Source organism: Podarcis cretensis (assembly GCF_951804945.1).
Source record: "Podarcis cretensis genome assembly, chromosome: 6".
NCBI lineage: Eukaryota > Metazoa > Chordata > Lepidosauria > Squamata > Lacertidae > Podarcis > Podarcis cretensis.
In genome coordinates this window covers 31242473-31263659 of record NC_137175.1, presented here as the reverse complement: position 1 = coordinate 31263659, position 21187 = coordinate 31242473, and positions in this window count along the sequence as shown.

The window sequence follows — 21187 nt, the reverse complement described above, 5'->3', positions numbered from 1 at the left end:
AGGAGTTTAGCCCTTTCTGTGTCCCCTGTTTGCATTTCACCATATTCTCCTCTGAGTGACCCCACTGTTTCTTTGTTCTTCCTTTTGCTACGAACATACCCATAAAAGCCTTTTTTGTTGCTTTTAACCTCTCTAGCAAGCCTGAGTTCATTCTGTGTTTTAGCTTTTCTGACTTTGTGTCTACATGTGCTAGCTATTTGTTTGAATTCCTCTTTGGTGGTTTTCCCCCTTTTCCATTTTTTGTACACATCCTTTTTTAATCTTAACTCAGTTAAAAGTTCTTTAGATAGCCACCCTGGCTTCTTTAGGCACCTTCCTTGTTTCCGTCTCATTGGTATTGCCTGAAGTTGTGCTTTTACTATCTCCCTCTTAACAAACTCCCAGCCATCATGAACTCCCTTTCCTTTTAGTATTACTGTCCATGGGATCTCACCCAGCACTTCCCTAAGTTTTATGAAGTCGGCTTTCTTAAAGTCAAGAAATTGAGTCCTAGTATGCTTGGCTGCTCCTTTCCGCTGTATAGTAAACTTCAGAAGAGCATGATCACTCGCGCCTAATGATCCTTCCACTTCTACCCCACTAACCAGGTCATCAACATTGGTTAGGACCAGATCTAAAATGGCTGTTCCTCTTGTTGCTTCTCCCACTTTCTGGACAATGAAGTTGTCTGCAAGGCCAGTGAGGAATCTGTTTGACCTTATGCTCTTGGCTGAGTTTGACATCCAACAAATATCCAGGTAACTGAAGTCCCCCATTACTACTATCTCCCTTCCTTTTGCATGCTTGGCCATCTGTTCCAGGAAGGCATCATCTATGTCCTCCGTTTGGCTTGGGGATCTATAGTAAGCTCCCACAATGAGGTCACTGTTATTCTTCTCTCCCTTAATTTTGACCCAAATGCTCTCACTTTGGCTTTGAGGTTTTAAATCTTGGATCTCTTCACAGGTATACACATCCCTGACATATAATGCCACTCCTCCTCCTTTCTTGTCTGGTCTGTATCTCTGAAATAGATTGTATCCCTCCATTATTACATTCCAATCGTGGGACTTATCCCACCAGGTTTCAGTGATGCCTATTATGTCATATTTAGTTTGCTGTACCAAGAGCTCAAGCTCATCTTGTTTATTTCCCATGCCTTGCGCATTGGTGTACAGACATTGAAGTCCATTAATCATTCCCCGTGTCTCTTATTTAAGGATTTTTTTCTCCCACCACTAGGTCTGCGTGCTGTTTGCTCCATTTGGTCTATGACATTTGGATGATCATCTTCATCAATTGATAGACTCCTACCTTCAGAAGCACTGTCTCCCTCCCCCACATTAGTCAGTTTAAAGCCCTCCTGATGAGGTTTCTGAGATTTTTGGCAAAAACATTCCTCCCAACCGTTGTGAGGTGCAGCCCATCGCTTGCCAGAAGTCCATCTTCAAGAAACTGCAGTCTGTGATCTAAGAATCCAAACCATTCCTGTTTACACCATTTGCGAAGCCAGCTGTTCACTTCCACTATTTTTCTCTCTCTCCCTGGGCCACGTCGTTCAACTGGGAGGACAGATGAGATGACAATTTGTGCATTTTATTGCTTCAATTTCCTCCCCAGAGCCTCGTAGTCTCTTTTGATCTTCTGGAGGCTATTGCTTGCAGTGTCATTGGTTCCCACATGAACCAAGAGGAAGGGGTATTTGTCAGTGGGTTTTATGATTCCTTGCAGTTGTTCAGTTACATCTTGGATCTTAGCCCCGGGGAGACAGCACACTTCCTGAGACATCTTGTCAGGCCCACAGATCACTGCTTCTGTTCCCCTCAGTAGGGAATCCCCTATCACCACCACACGCCTCCTCTTAGGTCTGATCGGGGTTCTTCCGTGAGCTGTCCGTTCCAAGGTCGACTGCACATTCCCTGAGGACTGACTTTGCTGCTCGTCTTCATATACCTGATCGACTGTAATGAGGGAGAGATCCTCAAATGGAGTCTGCTCTTCGTCTTCCATGCTAGGGGAGAGGACCTCAAAGCGACCGTGTATTTCTAAACAATCAGAGCAAACCCTGGGCCTCCTACTTCTTTGAGTCACGTTTCTCCATATATCTGGCTCCTGTGTTGGTGAACTAGCCTCCTTCTCAGGGGAGTCCCCTGTCTCCTCCTTGGTGGAGACGGTGTGCTCTGTTGCTTCCAAGAAGAGCTCCAGCTCTCTAATTCTTTGGAGCGTAGCTACACGTTCCTCCAGTTGCTGGACTTTGTGTTCTAAGAGGGCAATCAACATGCAGTTGCTGCAGGTAAAGCTGCCTGCAACCTTTGGCAACCTTTGTGTCGCACAGGGCACCCCTGAAATTTGAGACTCCAAGGTCTGCCACTGACTAGATGGGCCATTGGCCTAATCCAGCAGGCTCTTATTATGCTTTTACTGGCACCTTCCCTCCTGTGTATGCTGTTCACTCTCCCCAAATCTGCTCCAGAGGATAGGGGGAACTCCCCAGAACAGATTTAGGAATGTTGCAAAGCAGTTTCTGGCTTTAAATGTGTATCCAGATATGTTTATAAATGCTTATTCTGAGATAAATTATGTTTAGAAATGAAAATTTTAAGTGAAAGTACTTTTAAAATATGTATTTAAATGGGATTTTTCCACAAACATTTTGAAAATTCAGATTTTGGAACAGAATAGGCTTTTGAGTGAAAACATGTGAAAGTGGCATGGACTAGACCAGGCTTCCTCAACCTCAGCCCTCCAGATGTTTTTGGCCTACAACTCCCATGATCCCTAGCTAGCATGACCAGTGGTCAGGAATAATTGGAATTGTAGTCTCAAAACATCTGGAGGGCTGAGGTTGAGGAAGCCTGGACTAGACATAGTCTGATACTTCCCTCTTGAGCTGCAATTTATTGACAGAATCAAAGGATTGAGCTGCTTGTGTTTGCCTGAATTCTAAACTTTGGATTTCAGATTTTTGTCCAGTGTGACCTTCAATGATCCACCCCCTGCAGGGACTGCATAGCTTTAGGTATATACCTCAAACCCAGGGGTCAGCAAACTTTTTCAGCAGGGGGCCGGTCCACGGTCCCTCAGACCTTGTGGGAGGCAGGACTGTATTTTGAAGGGGGGGGGGGAATGAACAAATTCCTATGCCCCACAAATAACCCAGGGATGCATTTTAAATAAAAGCACACATTCCACTCATTTAAAAACACCAGGCTGGCCTCGCAAATAACCCAGAGATGCATTTTAAATAAAAGGACACATTCTACTCCTGTAAAAACACGCTGATTCCTGGACCATCCACAGGCCGGATTGAGAAGGCGATTGGGCCGGCTCCGGCTCCTGGTCCTTAGTTTGCCTGTCCATGCCTCAAACCATCAGGAAGAAGAAAGAACCCCTATGTGTCAGCACAGGGTTGTCACATGCCACACCATTCCTCTTTAAACAGGCATCATTCCTTATTCCAGCCTTCCAGCTTCAGCTCCGATGGGATCATGACAGTATAACAGGTCCTCCTAAATTATTGAGGAGGCTACCACACTTTGTTTCCCCCGTGTATACCATTGCAAGGGTGTCTTGTCTCAAAGACAGGTATCCAATGAAATAGCCAAGTAATAAACTAGCCATGTTATTGGCCATTGCTGTCACTTATAAGGCAGCATGTGAATTTAGCTAGTCAGCTATTGTTTAGTCTAGCCAAATAAAACTTGCTCCTGCTCCTGCTCTAGGGGTGGAGAACATTCCCCCCCCCCTATTGTGGGTCACAGTTCTCAGGAGAAGTGATGGCAGAGAAATTTGACCCATTGCACATTTAAAGCTGAATGTACGGTATCTACTTCATGCTTTTTGAAAGAATATGCAAAACTGAACTGTTGCTATCCTTCAAAATTCACGCTTATCTGAATTTTGCAACTTCTCCAACTAAACAGTGTTTGCAAAAATGTATATATTAGGGGAGAGTGTGCATAAAAATGAAGATATTCATGAAAATAACATACCAAAATGCATTATATTGGGGAAAATAGGTTGCAAAAATGTGTACATTAGTCAAAACTGAATATAAAATGTGTTTATATGAAATGTGTTTATTCACGCTAAAATGCTGTTGAATTTTCATGAGGATTATTTTTTTAAGCATTCATGAATTGCTGCAAAATATGGAGAACTGAATTTAGGAATGGAAAAATGAGAAACAGAGAGAACTGAAATTGACGGGTCCTTCCATCCCTACTCCAGGTGATTTGTTGTGGACCACATGCCAGCAGTGGTGGGGATGGAATTAATGGTGGATGGAGCTACACCCTTCTCTATCTTTCTCTTTCCTCCTCTTGGTCCCCATCAGTGGACCGCCAGGGGAAGGTAGCACTCTCTTGCCAGAGGTCTGAACTGATGGATCTATCCATTTTTTCATTACAATGTCTACCCTTCTTTACTCCCCCTACCTACAAAAATTTAGGTCTTTTTCACTTACAGTGTTTCTTTGTGGCCCCCACCAGAGAGGTGTTTTATTGCAGGTGTATTCTGCAACATGTTCTTGATACAATAATAGTGCACTGGCCGTGGATTTATTTGCTTTAGTTTGTTCTGCAATGCTTCCCCAGTGCTACCACATTATTGCTCTCTGAATGGGCTATAGAGCAACCAAAGTGGGCCAAAGATAAACCGGAACATTTGTGGTATAAAAAGTTACAGGACATCATCAGGAAGTTATGAGCAAATGAAGCAGTCTGACAATATTGAAAGCAGAGTCATGTGTGACAGTTCCAATAACATAATGAGTGCAAATCATCATGAATTCACAATAAAAAGGATGACTGAGGGACCCTCTAGCTTTTTAAGGCAGTCACAGGTGAAAAATAACTAGAACAGTTCTCACAACAGTAAGATGATGCTGTTGCAAGTCCACATTGTTGATGAATGTTAACAGGTCTCTTTTTGCATTATGGTAGTAGTTCTGACTTGTCACTGGAAATGGAACACTGGTTGTTTCTGACAAATTATATTAATCTGCATTAATGTGGGAGGGAATACAAGCTATTTGTCTAGATAATTCATTTCGAAAGATACAGAAAACTGGGGGGGCGGGGGTCTCTTACGGCAATTGGTGCAACAGTTTGTTGTTCATGATCTTTGGTGTGAAAGAGCTGGTTACAAGTGCTGTGGCTATTAGTTGAGGGGCTGAAGATATATCTAATAATGAGCCAGTCCTATGACTTACTATAGTACTAGGAAGAGGCTGCTTATGGCAAGACAGTCTCGTTGTGCAAGTGGGATGTTGCCACGTTTGAAGGGGCTGCAGGGATGTTGTGCTGGAGTTACAAAACAATCAGCTAAATTTAATTGTGATGAAATGCAAGTCCTTCCTAAACCTTTGTCAATTTCTCATTGAAGGAAATAGAAAGTGGACTAGTACAGCTATCTGTGTAGCACCTTAAGAAAAACATAAACCGACCTGGAAGAGCATCTCTCACCACCAACATGATGCATCTCTCCCCCCCCCCCCGCCACCCACCCTTCTGGTTTCTCCTTTAAATATAGATCTTGATAATTCCGCCAGAAGGCAGCTATGGATTTGTAAAATTAGTCTGTCATAACAAATTCATATCCACATCAAGCCTCGCTGCTGTGCTCTCCCTTTCAGACTGGAGCAGCCCTGGAGTAAGGCTGTATTATCTCAGCTATTCCCAGCTCAATAGTGTGGGGTACTACTGCTCCTCTCTCTTTCAGCAATCGCCTTTAAATGTGATTTGTTTGTTATGTAACAGCACAGCCACACTTCCATCTACCTCAAGGTTGGAAATGAAATCGTTTAAACAAACACCACAGCTCCATCCTCTCCCTTCAGTTTCCCTCCCCCCCTCTTTACTTTTCATTCTATGGTGATCTGTGTTGCGTTGGCTGTGCATGAAAGCGAAGGTCATGCAGCACAAGCAAAGGCAGGTTTATCTTGAACATTATAGCACACAAGACATATTATAGACCCCTTAAAATCCAAGGGAAATGGAGGTCATGTTTCTTAGACTCCTAGGGCCACTTCTGAGGTTCATGCACCTGCCATGAAAAATGTTCAAGGTGGTAGAATAGTTTAGCAAATAAATAACAATCAAAATATATAAATATTAAAAATGCTTATAAAAATCAAGATAACTTTTTTTCAGCAGAAGACAGGCAAAAACCTCAAAAGCAGCAACATAATATTGTACTGGGGAGCTGATAATGGAGAACCTGGATGGCTTTTTTAAAAAAACAAATTGGCCTAAATGGGACCTAAACCATTAGTTTAGGTGCTCAGTGCTCATCCTGGGGGGGGGGGGAGCACAGGGTCCTTTCAATTCCTGGGGTTTTAGCTAATGTTCATCCTACTTTAGTTGGTTATGTTCATTAACTTCAGTGGGTTTGATCTGAGTAGGACTAGAATTGGACACAACTCCTGGATCCCAAGTTAAAGGTAAAGGGACCTCTGGATCCCAAGTTAAAGGTAAAGGGACCTCTGACCATTTGGTCCAGTTGTGGCCGACTCTGTGGTTGCGGCGCTCATCTCGCTTTATTGGCCGAGGGAGCCAGCATACAGCCTCCGGGTCATGTGGCCAGCATGACTAAGCTGCTTCTGGCGAACCAGAGCAGCACATGGAAATGCCATTCACCTTCCCGCCGGAGCAGTACCTATCTATCTACTTGCACTTTGATGTGCTTTCGAACTGCTAGGTTGGCAGGAGCAGGGACCGAGCAACGGGAGCTCGCCCCGTCGCGGGGATTCGAACCGCCGACCTTCTGATCGGGAAGTCTTAGGCTCTGTGGTTTAACCCACAGCGCTACCCGCATCCTTAAAGATGAAGACAAGCACATTGAATTATACAGCAATACTTCCTGAGACAACCTTACTGTGAATTTCTGGATTCCTTCTCTGTTAATACATATATTGTTAGTATTGTCTTCCTCCCAGGGTGTTGGTGATAGTTAGATGATAGATGATAGATAGATAGATGATAGATAGATAGATAGATAGATAGATAGATAGATAGATGATACATACATACATACCCCATGCCAATATGGCAGGCACAAGGATCTATCTATCATCTATCTATCTATCTATCTATATCTATCTATCTATCTATCTATCTATCTATCTATCTATCTATCTATCTATCTATCTATCTATCATCTATCTCTATCTATCTATCTATCTATCTATCTATCTATCTATCTATCTATCATCTATCATCATCTATCTATCTATCTATCTATCTATCTATCTATCTATCTATCTATCTAATCTATCTATATCATCTCTCTATCTATCATCTATCTATCATCTATCGATCTATATCTATATCTATCTATCTGTCTATCTATCTATCTATCATCTATCTATCTATCTATTATCATCTATCATCTACTTATCTATCAGAATATTTATATACCATAACAGATATCAAAGCAGTTTACAATAATACCTATATATAATAAAAACACATACAAATTTAAAATCAGAAATTAGTAACTAATCATTATGGAAAGATGTATTCTTAATTCCCAGCACCCCTGGTAAAGCTTTAGATCTCCAAATACATACAAAGTTGGCAGAAAAAAGTTTGTTAAAATAAAAATTGTTTGTTTTTTAACAAAATCTCTCCGGAGCCCCATTCGCATCCTGAAGTGAACGCAATCCACATCTGCGCGTGTGTGGGTCGCATTTTGCTGCTTCCGCGCATGCACGTGACATCATTTTGACCGTCTGCGCATGCGTGCGCGGCAAAACCCAGAAGTAACACACTCCATTACTTCTGGGTCACCGTGGAGCGCAACCCGAAAATACTTAACTTGAAGCACATTTATCCCGAGGTATGACTGTATTTTTTCTTACTTCCTCCCCACCCCCTTTGTTGTCCATGTTCTTGTCTGTATAATATTCAACTAGTGGTAGTTGGAAGAAAGGATGTATGTGAGAATAAATAGTCAGATTCCACCAGGAAATGCTATTAATAGTTTGTGACCAAGGTGATCTCCATCCTGTAATATATTCATTAATGATCTGGAAGGAGGGCTGAGTAGGGAGGTGGGAAATGTGTGGACAACACGTAATTATTTAGGACAGTCAAGTGGTGATGATTGTTAGGAACTTCAGTTAGTCCTCCCAAAGAACAAAAGGGCAACATAATAGTGAAGAAATTCACTGCTGATAAGTGCAAGGTAATGCACATTGCAAGGGACAATTTGGGCTACTCATGCACATTACTGGGTTCTAAATTGACTGTAACTGTTCAGGAAAAAGCCAGGTGTCATTGTGGAAAGCAGCGATATAAAGATCTGCTCAGCGTGCAGCAGCCATTAAAAGTCTAAAAAGACACTAGGCTACACTGAGCACTGAGGTAGTCAGAATAAAACCAGAAATATTAAATCACCCTCAAATGCTGTATTCAGACCAACTCTTCGCATCCAGATAGTGCACAGGCCTCTGAGAAGGGTATGCAAAAAAAGAGAACAGGATGGCAGAGGGGAAGAGATATATTTTTCAGAGACTCACCTGACCTCATTTCTTCTTTGCACAACTTTTCCAGTACCATCTGCTTTGACTGGCAGTGGTTATTCTCATCTCCTGCTACCTACACCTTTTAACTGCCAGAAATAGAACCTGGATCCTCCTGCATTCCAGGGATGGGCTCTGCCACTGAGCTGTGGTCTTCTCCCTTTTCCACTAATTTCACCAATCTCAGGATTTCAGGGATATAATAATAATAATAATAATAATAATAATAATAATAATAATATATTTATACCCCGCCCATCTGGCTGGGCCTCCCCAGCCACTCTGGGCGGCTTCCATAGAAACCAAAAATACAGTAAGATATCACACGTTAAAAACTTCCCTGAACAGGGCTGCCTTAAGATGTCTTCTGAATGTCAGGTAGTTGTTTAAGGCTTTGACATCTGCTGGAAGGGTGTTCCACAGGGTGGGCGCCACTACCAAGAAGGCCCTTTGCCTGGTTCCCTGTAGCTTTACTTCTCACAATGAGGGAACTGCCAGAAGGCCCTCGGCGCTGGACCTCAGCGTCCAGGCAGAATGATGGGGGTGGAGATGCTCCTTCAGGTATACTGGACCGAGGCCGTTTAGGGCTTTAAAGGTCAGCACCAACACTTTGAATTGTGCTCAGAAACGTACTGGGAGCCAATGTAGGTCTTTCAAGACTGGTATTATATGGTCTCGGCGGCCGCCCCCAGTCACCAGTCTAGCTGCCGCATTCTGGATTAGTTGTAGTTTCCGGGTCACCTTCAAAGGTAGCCCCACGTAGAGCGCATTGCAATAGTCCAAGCGGGAGATAACCAGAGCATATGGTAGCTGCCTTCCTTTTCTTGCCCAGCAGCTTGCTTTTCCTTAACCAGAATAATTGTCCCATACGGACCTAGGCTACCCCTTTTGTACATAATGAAAAAGATGGCAGGTGTTATATTGCTATGTGCTCTGAGTCGCGACAGACCTGAGTGAGGGGAAGAGATGGGCAAATTTGTCAATGTTGGCTTCTTTGTTTCTCATCCCTCCACCCCCCACACACCATCCCCCACTTTTAATTTCAGTTCTCCACATTTCCACATCAGCTTAGGTGTTGTTGTTTCAAAGTTCTCATTTGTTGTTGTTGTTTAGTTGTTTCCGACTCTTTGTGACCCCATGGACCAGAGCACGCCAGGCACTCCTGTCTTCCACTGCCTCCCACAGTTTGGTCAAACTCATGTTGGTAGCTTCGAGAACACTGTCCAGCCATCTTGTCCTCTGTCGTCCCCTTCTCCTTGTGCTCTCAATCTTTCCCAACATCAGGGTCTTTTCCAGGAAGTCTTCTCTTCTCATGAGGTGGCCAAAGTATTGGAGCCTCAGCTCCATTCTCATTAAAATCCATCATTAATGTTCCATGCCACAGCAGTGCAAGATTTCAGGGGTTCCAGGCACTTCACCAGAGTTTGCGTTTCCTTTGGATATGAGGCACAGAGAAGACTATAGTGTTTTTATGATATATGGTTTTATTTACACATATAGACCAACTTGGTCTAGATGGATTGACTGTAGAGCATTCACATCCTAAGAGGGTCTGGCCACCTCCATAAGGTCAGCGTTGGATTCAAAGAACAGCAAAAAGCCATTGGAGACTTAGGCTTTGTGTGTGTTTATTACATGTAGACATGCTGAGAATGGAGGAACAGACAGGCACCCAGGCAAGATAGTCCTAGTCTGTAAAGCAGCATCTGTTCCCCAAAAGCAAGCAGCATGCTCCTGGAGCCTTGCAAAGCTCCATCTTCTGACATGCTTCAAAACTCAGGTGATGCCTCTTTGGCTGACTATCTTTCCAAACACCATCTCTCTCTGCTGAGGAACCCCTTCCTGGTGAAGGTTGGGACACAAATAGCCATTTTAATATTACATTTCATTTTAGATAAGTAGCCATTTGGTTTATGGCTAGTGATGGGTAATCTGTATCAGTATTCTCATAGGATCTTTAAATATGGCCAGATAAGGCTGAGATTAGTTATCTCCTCCTCCTCTTCTCATTTCAGGATCACCCCTGGTCTCGAGTATCTTGGAATTTTGTCCAACTAATGGCAGCCTTTATTGGTTCTTAGTTTGTCCTCTGGCTCCTTGGCATGGCCTTCTAGCTGTTGGCTCCAACTTGATAGCTCTGTCAATCTGATTGTGAAAACAAAGGATTATACAGCCCTTCACGTTATTACATTCACCCATCCCCAAGCAACTGCTGCTAGAGTTGTGATCATAATCTTCTACTCACTTGTCTATTTAAAAAAGCCAGAGCTGTGTCAGCCACCTGCTTAGTGTTCCCTTCTGCAACTTTCATCTTTCTTGATTCAGCAAATGTTCAAAATCCTTACAAATATTATTGGCTGCTCCAATTTCCCTGTTTTCTGTTTTAGCAGTCAAAGATGTAATTCCCTGAGTTCTGGCGGTTTGTCATCTTCTAATACATCTAATTGCCTAATTATGTGCTCAAACACCATCACAAAGCATTGTAACATTTCATCCCCCTGTCGTCCTCGTCTCTGAAAACTCTTCTTAGGGAAGTTATTTTCTCAGTTTTTCAGAATGAGCAACATAATCGAAGAGTCATCAATCCCAAAAGAAGCAACAGGAGCTTTTTGAATTAATTTTAATTGAAGCAATTTTAATCAATTGCTTGCTTGCTTTTATGCATATTGTATTATTTATATGATGTTAACCACTCTGAGCCCAGCTCCGGCCGGGGAGGGCGGGGTACAAATAATTTATTATTATTATTATTATTATTATTATTATTATTATGTGACCAACCCAGAACCTATGCAACTGGATTCCATGATGCATAAAGAACTTACCGAAGCGTATGCATTTCTCTTAAAATACATGCTTCTTTATGAAATTTTGCCTAATATATTCTTTCAAAGTTTCCCGAATAAAGTGTATTTTTGTGTGCTGTTTTCACTAATTATGCACATTTTTGTACAAACAATTTTGTTGACTAACTGGACCAAAAAGTTATTTGTTGCTTTGGGAAGTGCGAATCAAGGTTTGCATTAAAATGTGAACTGAACCAAAATCCTCCCTTATCCCTACTGCAGAGAAAATGACATATCATTTAAATTTGTTGTAGGGAAGAAAGCCACTCAGCAGCTGTTTTCCCAGCCTGAAATTATTCCCAGAAAGAATCGGGAAACCATCGAAATGGAACCTGATTGTGGAACCTTGCTTAGTGGACAGATATAATATTTATTTATTTATCTATATGTGAATACCTCCCGACAGAAGGGTACATTCTAGCAGAATTTCTCTTCCCAAATAATGAACTTTTTGGAGCCAATACTCTGGTCACAAAAAATTGGCTATGTCCCTTTCTTTTTACTGCTAGCATTTTGCAATCATATCCCGTAAAGCTCAGCACTTAATTTTCATCATGAATTTCCCTTTTGCAGCCAATGCCAATTAAATGGGCAATCTATGGCACTTTAGTAAACAAGCCTTTAGCCTATCATCCCTTTCTTAATTCCCTGTGTTCTATGCGCAGCCACCTTCCCATTTAGGTGTCTTAAGTAACACAAAAGATTTCCCTGGACCTTTGAGGCATCGTGCTAAGCAAAATACATGCAAAAGTTTCTTTACATTCATTCTCCAGGTATCAATTTTATTGTAACGGTTCTTCCTTTTAGGTACATGATGAGTTTTTCTTGGTATGCATGTTAGCCCTTGAATAACACAAGAGTAAGAATGTTACATATGTATTCTGAGTATCAAGCAGGAACAGGACTGGGAAACAACAGAATCTGTTTTTAATCACCCCCCTAAATGTATTTACTTAGCAACTCTCTGACACCTCATCTGTACAGCTGAAATAAGAAATTAGAAATAGTTTGTTTTTCTTCCTCTGCAAATCTGTGGCTGTTCTGTGAATAGAAGTGAAACTATGCTACTAAATTCTTTTTTCCTGCATCGGTTTTGTTGCTGTGCTAGCATGGATTCGAGATGGGCCATCTGCACAGAAATGGGCCTCAGCTAGTTAAGATGTGCATCTGGCAGTGCAATCCTACACACATTTACTCAGATGTAACTCAGTAGCAGGTTTCACTGTGTTTAGTAGGTCTTACTCACAGGTTAACATGTTTAAGATTGCAACTTTAATGTTATAGTTTGAGCATGCACAAGAAAGTACTCGGCTGAACTTGTCCAAGGGTTTATGGGATCAAACACCAAGCTCAAGTCCCTTCTGCTGAATAGTCCTGTATTCTGGAATGTTTGCAAAGGAAATGAAGTGCAGCTTAAAGGCAGGATTGTATTTCATTAATTTATTTCTAGTACTTTTATTCCACTCTCTAGCCAGCAAGGCTCTTGTAGCTGCTAACAAAAATAATTTAAAGCATCCACTTAGAATTGTTCAAAAGCAAACATAAGGGGAAGGATAACTCCTGATTGGCTGCTGAATAGCCATCTTTCCTTCTGCTTAGATTTCTGTCTGAGCAGCTTGGACCTACATCAGATCAACATTGAAATAAATTTTGTATTCAGCTAAGCCAGTCATTCAACTACAGAGCTAGCATTCAAAGCTCTGATTTTCTAACTGATATATGAAGCCAAATTTCCCAATTGAAATCCTGATGCTAGCATCAAAATCCATTTTTCTCAGTGAAAACTGATGTCCAATTTGTAATACCTGTCCCTGAAATTGGTGGCACCACCCATCTAATCCAAAACCTAATGGTTCATTTGGATCTCATTTAATCTTACCAGAGCCTCAATTTTTCATGTCAAAAATCTGACATCAAAATGTAATATTTGGAATTGTAAACAATGAGAACTGGGGGAACATTTTATTTCATGCCTAGTCATTCTACTTCTTTTGTTGTTCCAGTAGCTCAATTAATAACTATTTTACAACTACAAACATTTTAAACCAACATTAAAATGATGTTATAGTAAGCAGCTGATGGATTGATTTGAAGGCAAATGTTCCTTAAATGAGGTATGGAGAAGGGCTGCAGACTGTTTAAAAATCCAGTAGCTTCTCCATTTCACCAATTCTATCACATGTCAATATTTCTCCATGCACACAATCAGTGATTCCTCCCTGATGGTTCTGCAAAAAGTATATTGGAAATATATTCCAGTTCTCATATTTTATTTACACCTGCCTGGATTGCGAATGACACATATCCCCAGGTACTCCTCTGCCTAAGAGCAGGACCTGTCATGACCCTAGTGTCAGAGGCCTGTGAGCGCAAGTATTCCCACTTGTACAACAAGAGAAACAAGTATGTAGACATCTGCCAACAGATCACTGCCAGGAGGGAAATAGGTGGGTTTATTTCAGTAAGGAATTCCATAACGTGGATGCCACCTAGTCCTCATTGATTTGATTTGGGCAAATGATAGAGCATGATACAGACCCTTTCCCTCTGATTTTAGGGGGAAGGAGGGAAGCCAAACATGGGAGTGTAAAATCCATAAGACATACTAGACCCAGGCTATTTAGGGTGTTAAAACAGTGATGGGAAGCCTGTAGCCTTCCAGCCCCAGTCACCTAATTGTCAAGGATGATGGGAGTTGGAGTCCAACAACCGTTGGAGGGCCAAAGGTTCCTCACTTCTGTTGTAATGGTAACTTCATACCAACCCCTTGACTAGAGTTGGAAACAAACTGAGCTAGGACTGGAGATAGACACACACTGATCCATGCCTCTGTAACATTCATATAAGTAAATGGCAAATACTGCTCCTATGCAGAGATGCCAGGCAATAGCTGGTACAATACCCCTGGTTTCTCCAAGCCACAGTGCATGGGCAGACTTCAGGGTTTGCCAGTTGCTCCATTGAAACTATACCTATACATCAAAACTAAGCTGTGTCGATTTACTACCCAGGCTATCAATGAGGCTGTCAGTGACTACTAACCCTGATGGCTGTGTTCTGTTGAAAGCAGTATGCTTCTGATTTCCATTTAGTGGAAACCCCAGGAGAAGAGAGTGCTGTTACACTCAGGTCCTGCTTGTGGGCTTCCCATAGGCATTTGGATGGCCGCTATGAGAACAGGAATCTGGGCCAGATAAGCCACTGGCCTGAACAAGCAAGGCTCTTCACATGTACCCCCATTCCTGGCCTTGAACACTACAGTATTGTCAAGAAATATGCTACTCAGCATGCATGAGGGTATCCAACACTGACCAAAAACAGCATACCCAATTCTGAAGAATGAAGTGCATGTGTGATGCTCTGCACCATTCAGATCTCTTCTGTTCTCCTTCCTTGTTGCTGCTTTGTCGCCCACCGCTGTTCAGTATCTTCCCTTTGTGTGGCTAGCAGGACTTTTAATGGGGAGAGTGCTCTGTACTGCATAAAGCGTCACAGTGAATATTTTGGAGGTGATCTGCAATGGAAAATTGTAGGAGTGAACAAGGTGCAAGATTGTTAAGTTTTAGCATGACAGGCAACTGTGGGAAATGTTTGTATACATGATGTACAAACTTTTTGCTGTCTTTATCTCGGTGTGGGTTGGGCCTCTTTTATTACCTGTAGAATATTGCTCCTAAAGTCAAGGACTATATGAAAACAAATGCTGCATTTCCATCATTGGAACACGGGAAGCTCTTATACACTGAATCTATATACCAGCTCCATAATGTCTGCACTGACTGACAGCAGCTTTCCATGGTTTCAGAAAGGAGTGTCTCCCAGCTCTACCAGGATATGTTGGGGTTTGAACATGGGACCTTCTGTGTGCAAATGCTGTGTCATTGAGCTACATCCCCCATCCCAATATCTGATTCTGATCTCCCCAGCATTAAGATGGCATAGAAACACAGAAATTACACAATCCAAATGGGACTGTAATCTCAGCTCCCTGCCTAGAGATAGGATGTGCTCAGTGTGGATAAAACTCTATTGTGTTTTGTGTTTGTTTGTTTTTTTAAAAAACCCAAACAAAAACAAATCAGATTTACTTTTAAAAACATTTCAGTTATATAAATTGTCTCTTAAAAATAGCCTGGGTTAAAATGATAGCTCAATGTAACAAACAAACATATTAAAGTCTACACTGATAATCTCTTAAAAACTGAATCCATGACCCCTGTCAAACAGATTAGAGTTAAAGCCTGCTTTTCTATTTAAAAGAATGAACTGGGGCAAAAATGTGTGATTTATTTTATTTTATTTTTTAGACCAGGCATGCTAAGTTGCACACAATAGGCCATGTGCTGTATTTATTTTTGTTCAAATTATGAGTATCCAAAGCGTATAGACATTTATTTACTTTCACAGAGTAACGTACTTCCACACTCTGTGCTTATGCTGGAAATGTCATGTTTCCTTCACTCACTTTTTGCAAGGTGCCTAGATGATGTCATCATCAAATGACTTTTCTCCTTTATCTCCTCTCTCCTCACTTACACACCCACACCCACCCACACCCCTACACCTACACCCACACTTTCTTCTGTCCCCTTTCAAACCTTAAAACTTGATTTTATTTTTTGAAAGAATGAAAGAGTAACACAATCTCTACAGTTGTTGGTGGCCTTGGTGCTACTTTCCAGTCTTTTTTGTAAAAAAAGAGAGGTGTGGCTCTGATGTGCACAGAGATCATAGAATCATAGAATCATAGAGTTGGAAGAGACCACAAGGGCCATCGACTCCAACCCCCTGCCAAGCAGGAAACACCATCAGAGCACTCCTGACATATGGTTGTCAAGCCTCTGCTTAAAGACCTCCAAAGAAGGAGACTCCACCACACTCCTTGGCAGCAAATTCCACTGTCGAACAGCTCTTACTGTCAGGAAGTTCTTCCTAATGTTTAGGTGGAATCTTCTTTCTTGTAGTTTGGAGCCATTGCTCCGTGTCCGCTTCTCTGGAGCAGCAGAAAACAACCTTTCTCCCTTCTCTATGTGACATCCTTTTATATATTTGAACATGGCTATCATATCACCCCTTAACCTCCTCTTCTCCAGGCTAAACATGCCCAGCTCCCTTAGCCGTTCCTCATAAGGCATCGTTTCCAGGCCTTTGACCATTTTGGTTGCCCTCCTATGGACACGTTCCAGTTTGTCAGTGTCCTTCTTGAACTGTGGTGCCCAGAACTGGACACAGTACTCCAGGTGAGGTCTGACCAGAGCAGAATACAGTGGCACTATTACTTCCCTTGATCTAGATGCTATACTCCTATTGATGCAGCTGTAGATGCTATACTCCTATTGATACATGCAGATGTATCAGGCTACATTTTATCCATGGTTTAATTTTGCATCTGTTCAAGTGGACTGTACTCCATGAAACCTGACGCCAGGAGTATCCAGCTTGGCACCTTTCAGATGTTGTTGATCTCCAAAGCTCCTCAACTCCAGACAGCCTGGACAAGGGATGAATGCATGATGAGAGTTGTAATCAAACATCTGAAAGGCAACATGTAAGCTACCCATCTCTCCCCACTCCCTGATGTGCAGGATTGGCCTAGGAAACAGAGAGGAGAGAGAGGACAGTTCCAGGTGTTAGGTGAAACTGAGCCTGCGGCCTTATGGGAGAAGGCCACACAAGTTTACACTGAGAGTCTGGTGTTTGCTATAGTGAGTGCCGTCACTGTATTCCACTTGTAAGCAAATATTATCAAGATATCATATGTTTTCAGTGCCCTCTCATCCAAGGGAAAAGTAACCTACTGCTATTCCTGGAAATTCTCGCCATTTGGAAATGTGGAGCACATAAGGCTATGTATACATTTCCTTCTTTTCTTTTTCCATAAAGAGGCATCTGATCAGAGAATAATCCACAGTTCAGAAGGAGAAGTGCAGATGGGCAAAAATGCATAAAGACGAGCACATGGACAACAACAAAAAGAAAACATGAAGGGAGGGAGGGAGGGGGAGGGAGAATGCACCGATGTATACATAACTTGAAAGCACTTTTATATAGTACCATTAAAGAGGAACGAACTTAAAACTGAAACAGCAGCAATGGCTGAATAGCCATCCATTTATAGTGATTCGGATTTCATTCAAGAGTGTCTGTATACAGGTGAACTTCAGCCTGACAAAGAACCCTTCTTGGATTGAGTATATTCTTTGAATTCTTCCTTCTCTTGCACAGCTGCCTTCACCTTTCAAGTGAGGAGCAGAATGTTAGTAGCTAGAATTCATACCTGATGAACAACCCATCCAATCTTGACCCATTCTATCAACCTGTCATTTTTAACATCTATTCAGAACCCATAATGAGTGCCTGTGAAAGGCTGGGAATTTGTGTTCAGATCAATGGTAGACTGATTAATTACCTAAGATGTTATTCAGATAACAGAGTTGAGAGCAAATGCAAAGAAAGAGCTCTCAGAAGTGCTCAGTGAAGTAAACCAAATCAGCTCCAAATGTGTTTTAAGGATAAGTGCAGAGACGACCCAGGCAACTGTGGCATCAAAGAAAGGAGCCATCCAAAAGCCAATCTCACAATCAACAACACAGGCAATAAGGAGAAAGGAAATTTCTAAAGCCCATTAAGAATCAGGGAGCCTATTAAATCCACATGAAAAAAGGTACAGGGAAATCAAATCAAGAGACATGGAGGAGCACTTACAAAATGAATCTTTTAACGCTATGGAAAAATTATTTTGTGTTCCAACTGAATTCAAAAGTGGCTTCAATGATTATCTGACTCCATAGACCTGCTTCCCGCCTGCCTACCAATCTTTCTTAAAATGCAAAACTATATGCGCTTACTTGGTAGTAATCCCATTGATTTCAATGAGGAGTTGTTCTGAGTAGACTTGCATTGCACCATTGCAGAGCGATCCAAAGCCCAACTGGGCAGTGGCAGTGCACGACGGAGGTGTAGCCAACACTGCGTCCACAGCCCTGGCTCTCACGCTGACTGAGGTTCATGGCGGTGGATGAAAGCCTGTTCTGGCCTATGCCAGCCACCAAGTTACACCCGTGGGGTTCACTCAAGATCCAGGAATCCTGGGCAAGTTTAGCCTCTCCCCATCCCCACTCTTGGAATGGTCCCTTTTGTGGCTTTTTGTGGGTTACCACTGGTGGAAAAGCCACTGGCAGATGGAATGGGGAGCTCCACACTGGTGGAGTGAAGCTACTTTTACTGGGTGGGTAGAAGCCAGCAGAGTTGTTCTGGCCTGGGAAGAGAAAGACCCTAGAATGGGTGAATATGTCCATTTTTGTTTCTCTCAGTTTCTCATTTTTTTTCCTGCCCAGTTTTGTACATTACCAAATCAGTTTGCAATTTTAAAAGAAAGTTCTCATGGAAATTTGTTAGCATTTTGTGTGGATTTCTCCCAATGTACATATTTTGATATGAAATCTTGCCTAATAGACACATTTTTGCAAGGCAGTTTTCCTTAAAATAATGCATTTGTATATGCTATTTCACACCCACCCACACCCACACTCTTTTATATATTTCACTTGGCTGGAGAACTTCATTGCAAAATTCAGAGAAGAATGTATTCCAAACGATGACTGTTATTTCAGTTCACATATTGTTTTGGAAAGTTTGAATTAGGTATGTGAAAACTGAAACAAATTTCTCCCCCACCCCCAGGAGACCCTTCTCCCCTTCCATCTCCCTCCCTCTGTGTGGTGAACAGGGAGCTTATCTTGAACCCCTTCGTCTCTCTCTTGACAGAGACACTTCTGTGGGGAAATGCTTTTACATGCTGAGAAAGTGACAGTTAAATTCTGACTCAGAAAATATGGCAAAGCTCTCTTCTCATGGCATTCATAGGACCACTTTAGGGATACTTTTCATCTCCACTTGTTCCATATTAGTGGCCCACTGCAAGCGCTTTTTGTTGGTTTAAAATGACACAGTAAATCAACATGCACATACCTCTCTCCATCCAGTCAAGCAAGATGAATGATCGAGGACACACATTCCAACCAGAAAAAGCACTTAAAGAGGGTTCAGAGCAGGGCCAATGAGGGGTGTGGCCTGAAGAGGGGCTGTGGCTTAGGGATAGTTCTGAAGGTCTGATAGAGAGCCCTGGAGGGCCACATTTGGCCCTTGGGCTAGAGGTTCCCCTTCCCTGTTCAACAGGCTTTCCTCCCTTTCCAGCTTCCCATGTATAAGAATGGCCCAGTGCATGCTTGAAGTACCATGCCTTGAACTGGGACCTCTCCATCAGCCCCATTGTCTTATGTACATGGTTTTTGTGCATAACACCCACCTGCGCAGTATATATTGCCATGTTCAGCAGTGGCATCTTCCCTGGAGCGTTTAGCCTCAGATATACCAATATCCTAACAGGTGCTAAGGCTGTTTTGATTTTGTTCTATTCTAGGAAAGGCTGGGATTACACATCCTACACTCATATATCCATCATTTGCACCTTCATTTCTTCTGGCTGGTGCTCACATTGGACCATTCCCAGAGTACGTGTTTTAAAAAGAGATAGTGATGTGCGGGGGACAGGAGAAATTTTGTCCAACATTTAGTTTTATTCCTGATTTATTTTTCTTATCCTATTTGCCAGGCTCATAGCAGGGTGTGTGTGTGTGTGTGTGTGTCGGAACAGCTAAATTTCTGATAAAATCCTACAATTAAGAAAACCCTATAATTATTTTTATCCATGAAGTATTTGCTCCCATAAAAGGAGTTTTGTTCTGTTGTTCCCAGGGAGCTCGCCATCTTGGTGGAGATCAGTTAGAGAATTCATAGAATCATGGAATTGAAGAATTGCAGCATTGGAAAGGGACCACAATGATCATCTAGTTCAATCCTCTGCAATACATGTATCTTTTGCCCAATGTGGGGCTCAAGATTAAGAGTCTCGTGCTCCATCAACTGAGCTATCTCATCAGATCTTATTGAACTGAGTAATCCAATGGTTCTGCTCAGTCTCTTTCATTCCATTGCTTTTAGCTCCTACTAGTCTCTTGCTGCCTGACAGCCCTACTGTGTTGGGAGTCCCAGTCCCACACCACCTCCCAGAGTCTCCTTGACTTGCTGCTAACCATATGCCCATGAACTGCATGGCCTTTCATGTGACTGGTCCCAAACTCTTGAACACTTTACCAGAGAAGAGCCGCTTGGCTGCTTCCACCCCTTGACACCAGGTTCACACTTTTTCATATAAGAAAGTACCTGAGAGTAGATGATGGGGGGGGGGACTTTTGCTTGAGACCCTGCAGCAATTACTTCTAGTCTGAGGGTGGAATTCAACATAGAGTTCAGGAGGTTGTCCTAGCAGCACAAGCATCTCTGCTTGCCCACCAGAACAACCTCCCATCTCCTCCCTTTCCATGCTAGTTTGGGGTACTTCACAGCCCTCCATATCAGATTTGGGGGTGGTGGGGAGCACATGACAGGGAGGAGAGGGGGAGGCCCCATTGCGCTAGTGGAAGTCCTTGCATTGCCTTCTGCTAGTGAAACAAATTAGTTGAATCTAGCCCTGAGAAGACAGATTTGAGGTCTATCTTCCTCGCAAAACACTACACTCATGTGTTTTTTTGTTCCTCATTAAGTTAAAATAAAGGCATGAATATTATATCCTCCCCATAATTATAATTTATTTATCTCCTTTGTTTTATAATCACCTTCAAGTTAAAAGCTCTCCAGCTGATGTATGGTTGATTAAAAGGAAATAATTCAGGCAATAAAACACTGGCAGCAACAAAAACAGAAGGTAACAACAGAATTGAAAACCACTAAAAGGCACAAGAATTATATATGCACATTGTACCCAAACACTAATGTT